Here is a 12,371-nt window from a genome sequence, read left to right on the forward strand (position 1 = left end):
ACAACAAAACCAGAAATAACTACAGTTGGATTCTTGCCAATCATTCAAGCCCCCATCCATGAGCTAGATGCTCTCAGTACTGTTGTATAGAGATGTAAATATGTTGTCAGTGCTTGTGCAGCAGTATGTGGTTCTAACTATTGATGAAGCTCTGTACTGTAAACTCATTGAACTAAAATGGGACACACCAGTGTATAGTGACTTACTTCATGATTAGGTGGCTTCCACAGCTCAATAAACTTTCAAGCACATACAGGCTTCAGGGCTAGCAGATGTCTGGATTCAAAGTGGTGTTTTTGAAACAAACCCAACATAACAAACTATAAATGGAAAGCATTTCATGCACTGTGGTGCCTGCTTCTTCCACAACTCTTGGACTTTATAGAAATGCATGAACAATAGAACTCAAAGAGGATATTGTCAAAACCAATCAGTTGCATTCTTATGGAGAGCTCATGACAATTCATACTTCACAAAGATTTCAAAATCTCACCTTTACGTGACCAGCAAAGGTGACGGTAATGCGAACTTCAGGTGTTGGTGGCAGTACATGGAAATAGTGCCCCCTTTGGTCATGTTCAACTGTTCCCAGAGAGAAGGAAATTGGAAGCTGTATCTCTTCACCGTCAAATGAATTCTGCCACTCTTTGTGAGATACCACAAAAACTATGCAAAGCGGGATGTCATGTGTATCTCAGAAATTCAGTGATTAGCTGAAATGCTCAAGGAGTTCCAGCAAGGGAAATTTGTTGTCAAGAGATCATCTCAGAAGTTCAACCAAGTGGACCCTGATCAGAGCCAAGAGTGGCATAATGGCATAGGAAAGAAAGGAGGTGGAATTATAGGCATCATCAAAACTCACTCAGCATATGGGCCTTGTCTTACAATCTGAGAGCCCATATCATAGCAGACACTAAATTAATGTTCCATGTTAGTTTGGATTACCAATTTATTCACAATGAGTCAAGAAAAGTAAGAGAGCAATGTGATAAGGAAGATGAGGATGCACTCTTATGAACATTTCAAAGGCTCAAGATTTTATCTGGGGAAGAACGACTCACTTCATTGCAAAATACTACAACAAAAGGTCTGGCTACTGAAACCACAGAAGAGGCACTGTTGAATGCAAAGATCCTAGGACAAGTGAAATTGGACAGCTTTGTGGAGAAATGACTTATAAAACAAGAGGGAGAACCTGGATGCGTATACATTCACAATCTACTGCCAAAAAATAATGCTCCAACTTTTTTCATGCTGTATAAGGTGGGGAAAAAGTCAAAGGAAAGGCCTCAACCATGAAGGCAGACAGAAGTATTCTTCGGTGACTAGTCATACCCTATGAAACTGGCAGGACTGTGAATTTGCAACAGATTTTGAAACTTGAGTTAATGCCTGCTGCTTCGACATTAGTGCAGACAAATGGCAGTCTATGAACCGGCACAAAGCAATAATGGGTGAGGTACTGACAGCTGATATCCATTGCCCACCAACAGTTACCCCTGCTGGGAGAAGTTGTCTTGTAATAGATGCACAAGCTTTGGTACAAACCATAGGAAAGCCATCAGGAGCCAAAACATTTGGACACCTTGCAGACACATTTATAAAAAACAGTACTTGGGACTGGAGCAGACATCTACAAAATAGATATTGTGTTTGATAGGTACTACAAGAAATTTCTTAAGAATGGTACAAGGCAAAAAATGCTTCAGAGGTACAAGACCCATCCAAAGACTGGGGGAAGGCAGATATGTGCCTCTTCCAAGTAAACAGATAAATGTAATTGCACTTCCAGAAAATAAGGAGGACTTTGCACTATTTTTATCTGAGCAACAAATGCCACAAGCTCCACATGATAAAATCCTCATTCTGGCTGCTGGTTTTCAGGCTGTGGCTAGAATATGGTGCTCGACTGGAACATTTGGTACAATCAGCTGTGTGTTCATCAGAAAAAAGCAGACACAAGAATGATTTTGCACTGTGTCCACAGTGATGCCAACAGTGTGATTGTTGCAGTCATGGACATTGATATGCTCCTTCTTTTGCTGGCTCACTGTAGCAAAATTACAGATGTGCCAGCTTTCGTCCAAAGCTGCCTATCTAAAGGAACCCAAGTACTTTCCTATTCATGTCATTTCTGAGAAAATACAATATGGACCCACTGTTCTGGAAACTTTGCTCCCATTTCATGCCCTGACTGGTTGTTATGCTACCTTTTATTGCTGGACACTGCAGGAAGACTGCATGGAAGGTTTCAGTGACACCATCAGTTTCTAACACACCTTGGACGGGGTGATCTGGACTCGGAGAAGGTGAAGAGTGCATAAGAGTTTATTTGTAAGATGTATTTCTTGCCAGAGGTCCACAGCACTGACAAAGCACATGCCGCTTTGTTCATAAACTTGTGGTCATCAGAAGCTCTGCCCCCAATGGGTAATGCTCTTTTTTTCTAATTCTTCTCCCTCCAAATACAAGGAGTTGGAAACAGGAGGACAGAGGTTTGATGCCACAGCTCATGTCATTGCTACTAATACTAGCAATATTCTGTGGCTACACAATAGGATGCTGTTGTAAGCAGTGCAGGTACAGGACAGCACGACTTGTTTGTACAGGAATGTGCAAAGGTAGAGAACTGGAGCAAGATTGTGTCAATGGTATCTGATGCTTCGTCCCTAAAGACAGTACTGTATTATCAAATAACTAGATGAGTCATAGTGAGTGACTTAATAAGATGCTGATTCAATCTGCCACGGTATACTAAAGTTTCTTGGAATAGTATCAAATATCAGGGGGTAGCCGTGTTAGTCTGTATCCACAAAAACAAGGAGTCCGGTGTCACCTTAAAGTCTAACAGATTTATTTGGGCATAAGCTTTCGTGGATAAAAAACCCACTTCTTCAGATGCATGGAGTGAAAATTACAGATGGAGGCATTATTATACTGACACATGAAGAGAAGGGAGTTACCTCACAAGTGGAGAACCATTGTTGGCAGGGCCAATTCAATCATGGTGGCTGTAGCCCACTCCCAATAATTGATGAGGAGATGTCAATTCCAGGAGAGGCAAAGTTGCTTTTGTAGTGAGCCAGTCACTCCCAGTCCCTATTCAAGCCCAAATTAATGGTGTTAAATTTGCAAATGAATTTTAGTTCTGGACTTTCTCTTTGAAGTCTGTTTTTGACGTTTTTTTGTTCAAGAATGTGTCTACTTTTTTAAATCTGTTATAGAATATACAGGGAGGTGGAAGTGTTCTCCTATTGGCTTTTGTATGTTACCAATCCTGATGTCCGATTTGTGTCCATTTATTCTTTTACGCAGAGACTGTCCGGTTTGGCCAATGTACATGGCAGAGGGGCATTGCTGGCACATGATGGCATATATCACATTAGTAGATGTGCAGGTGAATGAGTCCCTGATGGCGTGGCTGATGTGGTTGGGTCCTCTGATGGTGTCGCTAGAGTAGATATGGGGACAGAGTAGGCAATGAGGTTTGTTACAGGGATTGGTTCCTCGGTGAGTGTTTCCATGGTGTGGTGTGTAGTTGCTGGTGAGTATTTGCTTCAGATTGGGGGGCTGTCTGTAAGCAAGGACTGGCCTGCCTCCCAAGGTCTGTGAGAGTGAGGGATCATTTTCCAGGATAGGTTATAGATCCTTGATGATGTGCTGGAATGGTTTTAGCTGGGGACTGTATGTGATGGCCAGTGGTGGTCTGTTATTTTCCTTGTTGGGCCTGTCCTGTAGTGGATACCCAGAAGTCACCTGTCTCGCTCTATCAATCTGTTTCCTCACTTCCCCAGGTGGGTATTGTAGTTTTAAGAATCCTTGATAAAGATCCTGTAGGTGTTTATTTCTGTCTGAGTGATTGGAGCAAATTCGGTTGTATCTTAGGGCTTGGCTGTAGATAATTGATCGTGTGATGTGTCCTGGATGGAAGCTGGAGGCATGTAGGTAAGTATAGCGGTCAGTAGTTTTCTGGTATACGGTGGTGTTTATGTGACCATCACTTATTTGCACTGTAGTGTCCAGGAAGTGGACCTCTTGCGTGGACTGGTCCAGGCTGAGGTTGATGGTGGGATGGAAATTGTTGAAATCTAGGTGGAATTCTTCAAGGGTCTCCTTCCCCTGGGTCCATATGATGAAGAGGTCATCAATGTAGTGCAAGTAGAGGAGGGGCACTAGGGGACGATGTTATGCTCGTACAAAGCAGACGGGATCTTTATAGAGGAAGGTAAATACACCGCATTTATTGAGAATACCACAGTTAGCATATGCTTTTTAGAGACACACACACAGTCCTGCAGTGAAGTAATTATGCCGATGGGAGAGAGCTCTCCCTGAGCTGACGTAGTGCTCTAGATTTAGGGCTCTGTAGATTTGCCCTAAGTGTGAACATCTTGGCTCCTCAGCCTGGCAAACATGTATTCTCTGTACCCCTCTCCCCCAAGTGTATATGATCACTTGACCATTACCTGTTAGGTTCACTCCCACTGGGGCACCTGGCATTGGCCACTGTCGGTAGACAGGATACTGGGCTGGATGGACCTTTGGTCTGACCCAGTATGTCTGTTATGTTCTTATTCTGTAACTTATCTCCTTTATGCTGACTTTAGGTATGTCTTAGATAAATGAAAGTCTAAAGACACGTATGCCACTTTTATTTTAACTAGCTATGGTTTTTATGCACTTTTCTGTCAGTCGCTTGTGAATATCTGTAAATAATGTTATTATTATTCTGAAAGATATTCTCAGCTTGAGCTGTGGATTCAAATTAAAAACCTGGATGGTAATCCATCTCCAGAGAGAGGATGCTGTGTATGTAAAGCCAGAAACACTCTGAGCCCAAATGATCCATCTGCCTGAACAAAAACCAGGGTGTGAAATCTTAACTGTGGGAGAGGAGCATTCCAGAAGCATAGCTCCTTCCTTTACAGACAATCCCTCCTGTGCTTGGGGGCTCGGCAGGAAGCAGTTACTGCCAGCATGGAGAGGCAGATCAAATCTGAGTGTCTATGCAATGGTCTCCTCCTTTTTCCATGGCTGGCTTGTGAGAAGGAAGGGATGACTAAAAGGAGCAGCCAGGCATTGTGGGGTACATGGACAAAAGACTAGGCAGCTTTCCTTGCACCACAGACAGGCTCCCGTTGCTGCCCTGTATAGAGAGTCTATGTGACTTGCTCAAGGTTATACAGCAAGTCAGTGGGAGAGTTGGGGATTAAATGCTTGAGTTAGGCCAGTGCTTTAACCAAAAGCCCAGCCTTCCTTCTGTCCTTCACTAGCACTGTCTAGGACTGTGTAGCGGGGTGGTCACCTGCTACTGCCCTGAAGGATTTGAAATCAGCCCTGGGAGAGGGCTGAGGCTGAGAGAGGGCTGCTACTAGGAAAAGCAGCAAGCCTCAGCTGATTGGGGAACCAGCCACAGATGCGGCCACGCACCAATCAGGGCCCAGCTGGCCCTTATAAGAGGGCAGTGGGCCAGGAGCACACACAGTCCCTCTCTAGTTATGGAGAAGGATGGGCCTGGCTGCTGGGAGCTGAGCAGGGTACCTAAAGTGGAGCAGGGCTGGGGAAAGGCCAGAGAAGCTGGGGAACTCTGGCCTGGAAAAACCCAGGCTGCAGGCCTTGTTAAAGGCCAAGAAGGGTACTGGGGTTGCAGAGGGGCAGCCCAAAGGTAGGCAGAGGCAGCAGGTCCAAGCCCTCCTTGCCAATGATGAGTGGCAATTATACTGCAGTCCGCCCCAGTGAGCGGGGGATAGATGGTGACTGGCAGTAGTCCAAGATTGAGATGAGGTGGGAATAGGGGGTTAGGGGTTCCCCGGGAAGGGAGACCCAGCGAGACTGCGGGGTACTGCAGGGGGCAGAACCCCGAGAGAAGGGGCACCAGGGTCTGTGAGGGACACCGGGTCCAGCGGCAAGGCGAGACACTGGCCTGCAGAGGGCGCTCCGGAGTTGGAAATGCTAATTCCCTGGATGGCCAGCAGGAGGCGCTGCAGGGGTGAGTCTCGCAGCATTACAAACACCCTCTACAAATAATACTTCTGCTGGGCATGATTCCTTACAATGGGACTGGGTAATGCACTGAGCACAAGCAATGTGGATGAATGGATAATGAGGATGTTGACATGTGGGGTAGAATCACCACACACCCAGACACCACATCCCACTGGGGATGTGGTACACAGGCTGATACAATAACAATTATCTCACCTAGTGCTTTGTTCAGCGTTATGGGGGATTCCTGCTTTACAGTAAGTGTGCAGGGAAAAAAGGTTTCATAACTCTTCTAACCTGTTGCCTTCCCCCTGGCCTTTTGGTACTGATACAGAAATAAAAGCAGAAGTTAGTCAACTATGACTAAGAGAGGTAGAGTGGAATAAGATAAATGATTCTTATGAGCACTCTCAAATTGCTCAAATTAGGGCCTGATATTGATTTAGCACTTCTAGTTTTGCTCTCACATCCTGCAAACTCCTACTGCAAACTCAGCTTGGAATCCCAAATTGCTAGCTGGGTCCTTTCTTCACTCTTCATGCATTGTCAGGGCCCAGCTGGCCCTTATAAGAGGGCAGTGGGCCAGGAGCACACACAATTCTGCACTCTCAGGTTATTTAGCAACAATTCTATTGGTGATGCCCAAGCTGCAGTGGAATCCCACTTATTCTAAGAACACAAGAATAGCCATACTAGCTCAGACCAAAGGTCCATCCAGCTCAGTATCCTATCTACTGACAGTGGCCAATGCCAGGTGCCCTGTATCTGTGTTCACTCTGCAATGTAACAGGAATAAAAATATACTAAGAACTCCTTTAAGTCAGTAAAGTAAACTGATAAGACTATGAATATACACAAGAACATTTCTATTGAGTAGGAATTTTTTTTTACATAGTAATTTTTCAGAAAAGGAATGCACTTTAAGGGTATGTCTATACTACCCGCCGGATTGGCGGGTAGTGATCGATCTCTCGGGGATTGATTTATCACGTCTAATGTAGACGCAATAAATCGATCTCTGATCGCTCTGCCGTCGACTCCGGAACTCCACCATGGCGAGAGGCGGAAGCGGAGTCGACGGGGGAGCAGCAGCCATCGATCCCGTGCTGCAAGGACGCGAAGTAAGTGATTCTAAATTGATCTAAGATACGTCGACTTCAGCTATGCTATTCTTGTAGCTGAAGTTGCCTATCTTAGATTTATCCCCCCCTCCCCCCGTAGTGTAGACCAGTCCTAAGTGTCTAATTTTCAATAGTGCTAAAATTTGACACTCCAGTTCAAGTTAATAAGATCTGCAAGTGTCCAATAAAAGAAGTAATCTGTGAAAATTTGCCCCATAGTGTTCAATTTCATCCTGTTTACTGTGAACAGTATCTAGGCTGATGAAGGTTGGTATTTATTAAATACATATGTCAAAGGAAAAGTGAACTGGGGCTGGAGCACCAAGTACTTACTATAGTCTCATCACTCTCTGAGATTCAGAAAGAAATCGAAGTCTGTGTTTTTTCTGGGTTTTATCTCCCCTCACTGCCTCTTCCCCCCCCCCCCCCCCCACCCCCGACACACTTCTTGGCCTTTATAAAAAAAGAGAGAGAGATTACAAGGCATGAAATAGTAGAAAGTCTCAGAGCATACTCAGACACCTGATGAATTAAACCATAGAATTAGTTAGAACTCATGACTGCCAAAAAGCCACTGAAATACTTCTTTTTGATGTTCCAGTGTGCTGAGCTGAACTGAACAAAATTTTTCTCTGTTCTGAAATGTTCAGAAACATTTTGTGAACTTGCCAGGTCCATCAGGAAACCCCAAATCCTCTTTTAATCCTCACCATGGTCTCTAATATCAGGTTGGGTTTGACATTTCCTTCTGTGTTGAGTGCTCGACTGCACAGTGGCTCATGACGACTCTTCCTTTTTATGTGCCCTATTGGGTATTAATAGTGCTTAGCTTTATTTTCCATAATTTAGAGGTTGCCTTATAAAATATTTAATTGCTTATTAATGTTTGGAAAAGTGGCAGAGGAACGAATACATATTACAGGCAGCACGCTGCTGATCAGCCACATACTAATTAGCTACACACACAAAATATGCACAAACTGCTGCTCTTACTGTACAAGTGCAGGAAGGAGAACAAGACTAACTCTCTGTCTCTTTATAAGTTGCACAGCTGGAGTTAAAGGTCTCCTGTCAGATATTTCCCAGGACAGGAGGATGAAGCTTTCCCCATCCTTTTGTTGGAGAAACAAGTTCCCACACATTATGACCAAAGCTAGATACTTATAGCACACTTCTCCTTCCAGGGGCAATTAATATAAAACTTGCTAGCTATATTTGATTTGTAAAAGGAATTTTATTTTCTAGCAGGCAAACTTAATGATCTAAGAAACCACTTTCAAACAGCTTCTCTTACACCAATCAGCAAGTATATGAAATATAAGAAAATAAAGCACAAATGAACTCCGTATTCTTTAGATAGCATCTTAGAACACAAATGTATCAACTGTTCACTAGGTTTACTTATTCTGATGATGAAAACGGTTATTGTGAATCTTGTGAAAGCATAAATCCTTTGGCTCCAGTAGAGATTAATACCAGGTCTTGCAAAAATGTTGTGGAGCTTTTAGTTCAAAGAAAAATAATTAAGATGGCATCAGTTTACAACCCAGTGTTTGGTATTACTTTAATAAGAACAGTACTTAGCACATTTCATCCACAGATCTCAAAGTGCTCTATGAAGGTGAGTAAAGTGAGGCTCACAAAGGTAAAAGTTCACACAGCAAGTCAGTAGCAGAGCCAGAAACAGGACTTTGTTATATTTTGTCTCCATGTCTCAATTCCCATTGGACCACATTTCCTCATCTTCTATTTCAAGCTGGCAGGAGAGCAACAACTCCATTTTAAACTCCATTTTACAACAACTTTTAAGATTTCAAAATTTGTTTTCATTCCATTTTTGAAAATGTCATATCTCTCTCTCTCTCTCTCTCTCTCTCGCTCTCTCAATGGCTGGATTTGGACCTCAGAAATCTTCCTCTCGAAAGTTTAGTGAAAACTAATATGTCTCCACGAAATGTCTTGATTTTGCCCAAAAGCCTTGTGGCTAACATGGTCAGACCAGCTCTGTCTATATTACATCCAGGAAGTGTTAATTTGAATTCAAAGACCCAACAGAAGGCAAATTCGTGGCTTTATATTGAGAAGAATTTGATGATACTTGTTTTATTGCTAATCTGGGTGGCTATCCTTTGTCAAATGTTTGAGAATATATTTATAGATGCTGTACTATGGAGACTCAGCAGGGAGACCAGGATACTTTAAAATGAAAGGGCAATGGCCCTTTCAGAGAAGTGTACTTTGTATCTGAGAAAATGTCAACCACACAGTGGAATTCGTGGTGGGGATTTTTCAATATTTAGTGGGATATGTTACCTCTTGAGTGGAGGTATGACTTATTTGTGTTAATGGGGATTGCATGTGATCATTGAGAAGAGACTCTAGGCCCTCAGACTGCAAGACATTCCAACTCTTTCATACTGGGTGCTAGAGTCTCTCAAAATAAAGATAGCTGCCAATAATGGAGGTGTCAAAAACTATGTCATGAAAGGATTCATATTTCTAAAATCTGCTAGACCTTTTGTTCTTCTCAGGCCCTGAATTTTCAGTGAAACTTAAGGGTAAATAAACTGAAGAAATGGGAGTAATATTTCCCAGTACATATTTATTTCTGCATGTATCTCTCTGGCTCTCTTTCCTGGAAGATTTGTTAGAGGAGTACTGCCCCCTACTGTAGAGAAATTAATTAAGGAAAGGAATACAACAACTGAAGCAAAGAGAAATGAAAGACGAACAACCTTGATATCCTGATTAAACCACAGGCAGGGAAACATGTGGTATACTAGAGATCAAGAAGGAGGAGTTCATTCACCTTGCATTTGCTGGGAATTTTTGCTTGCAGGTTTGAGGGCTGCTGAGTGAATTTAGGGAGTTGAATATTGATGCTGCTCACATTTTGCATGTTAATGTCATACACAGAAGATTAGATTGAAATGAACTGAGCATTTGATACAGGGATAAGAGGAAAGGTAAACATACATAAGTAGGTGTGTACAGTGTGGGGCAGTAAAGGCAATGGGGAGTTGTCTTTAAAGGGTTTGTGTTAAGAGGTGTAAGTACTGCATTGAAAATCATCTGTGTAGTGAGGGGGAAAAAATGCTTCTGTCCTCTTCTTTGCACTTTTATTTTAGAAATATGCAGTTTGATTGTTTAAATGGCGCTTGATTCATTTTAATATGTTCTGGGCAGTGCAAATTAGACTGCCCCTTAGTGCTGTCATAAGGGAATAGGAAGCTGGTCTTATGTGGGTGGAACTCACTCCTGTGATTTATGTTATATTACAGAATTGTTTATCTGCATGTGCTGAACAAAATCAACCAGCTTCCTTCTCCAGCTATCAGAACCCCTCTTTTTCACCTTCCTGATGGTGCATCTGATTCCCTCAAACATGTTAAAATGTCTTACTTGCCTAACTTTTGCTGCAGGTCTTATAAATTCATCATCTGACAAGGAGTTTAACTGCCAGCCACATTTACATTGCACCAACTACAATGCAATCCTGCTCCCCCCCTTCTTCAGGTCTGGCCTATTAAGAACGATATTTGTACACATTAGCAGTTGTATAAATGGCATGCCTAGTGGATAGGAGGGGTGTTCTGTTGCATTTCTCAGCTGATCATCAATGTGATTAAACAACACCTTTATAATTTTAAGGAGTGAATAACGACATGTTTTGGAGAGTGAGAGAGTTGTGCAGATTTCTTTTGGATTAAAAGTTAGGCACAGTGTTTGCTTTACTCTTTCTACCTGACCCCCCCCCCCCCCAAAAAAAAATCTTTCTTCAGTTAAAGCTGCTCAGAGCATAAATATAATACATTCTACTACCTGGGGTGAGGGGAAGGGTGGCAAAGAAGATTGTTTGCTACAATACTAAAATCCCATAACATTTCTTGCAGGAGTAGATGTGTAAACAAGTGTCCTGGCCAAATTCCATTTTAAGTAATTACATTTTGCCTACTCAGAATTTCCCCTGTTGTGTGTGGGTTGGTTTTTTTTTTTTTTTTTTTAAACAAATAATATAATCTTTACTTCTAACCTAAACAGTTGTGTTGCAATACCATGTGGTATTAACTAGCTGCTTTACAATTGCATTTCAGTAGTGGGTGAAGTGATTTCTACATGTAATTTGTAAACCACTTTATCCAGCATATTACAATCCAAAAGGAGTTCTTTACACTGTTACCAAATCTTCTATGAAAGGAATGGCAATTGACTGACGTGCTTTAACAAAAGCCAAGTAGTTAGTTCTTCTCCAAATTCATTGAGGAAAGGTAGGGATTTAAAAGCTCACACAATGCAGGTCAAATGCGTGCTTTATCCACATGAAGCAGTCCTTTCTTGGGACACACAAAGCTACTGCAGTAAAACTGCCATTTACATTGAATTTAACCCCCATGGGAGAGCTAACAACCTCTCTCTAATGACACCCAGAACTCTCACCCTCCCTAGATCAAGTTCTAACAAGTGCATCCATGCACTCTTAAAAAGCAAGAGACTGTAATTTACATATGACATTTAATTGTGTTAACTTCTAATCAGTGTAGTTTAAATTGAGAACAGGTGTATAATTGAAAACGGGGGATCTTTAAACCAAAGTAATTTCCTTCCTCTTTTACTAAGATGCTGAACAGGTGTGTTTCAGGGTGTTAGTGTTTAAGAGAGGATCTTATTTTTTATGATTGGATTGTGTTGTAAATACATGTCTGAAACTAATATTGGTATTCTGTTACTTTCACTATTTCCATGAAAAGTCATGTATATGTTCCTTTGCTGGAAATGGCTCTATCTTATCTTCCAGCTGCTATTGCGAAAGCACTTTTTTGGATTCTCAGGACTCTTGGACTTGGCCTTAATTAGACTCAGTTTTTAGAATTTAAAGGCAGCACATAGAAAATCTTAAGGCATTAATTCAAAGTAGTTGTCATACTTGTCAAATGTCCACAGACCGCACAATTAAGGGCCCTTCAGGGAAAAAAACACCATTTGAAAGAGAATTTAAAATGAAAGAGAATTTTATTTTAAACAATTGGTTGGATGCTAATGAGGTCAGGAGAAGCAGGAAGGAGTGAATATTTTTGCTCGGAAGTTACTGTAAGAATACTTGAATCACATCAAGAGGAAATGGAGAAGCTTAAAAATCAGCCCCTGTTTTTGTTGCAACTTCTGATAAGTCCCTCTCCAAACGTTTCCTCCTGGGGCAGCTGAGAGAAGGCAGCATGTCCTCCCAAGAGCCCCCCAGAAAGCTTCATGTCCCTAATCAGAAATCTA

At 42.1% G+C, this 12,371-nt stretch overlaps 1 long non-coding RNA gene across 2 annotated transcripts in view; it reads left to right on the forward strand.

The window, feature by feature from the left end:
* LOC135982337 (uncharacterized) overlaps nucleotides 1-12,371 on the forward strand; it is a 97,619-nt gene that overhangs the window by 16,720 nt on the left and 68,528 nt on the right. The window lies entirely within an intron of this gene.

This window comes from Chrysemys picta, chromosome 3 (genome assembly GCF_011386835.1).
Source record: "Chrysemys picta bellii isolate R12L10 chromosome 3, ASM1138683v2, whole genome shotgun sequence".
Taxonomy (NCBI): Eukaryota; Metazoa; Chordata; order Testudines; family Emydidae; genus Chrysemys; species Chrysemys picta.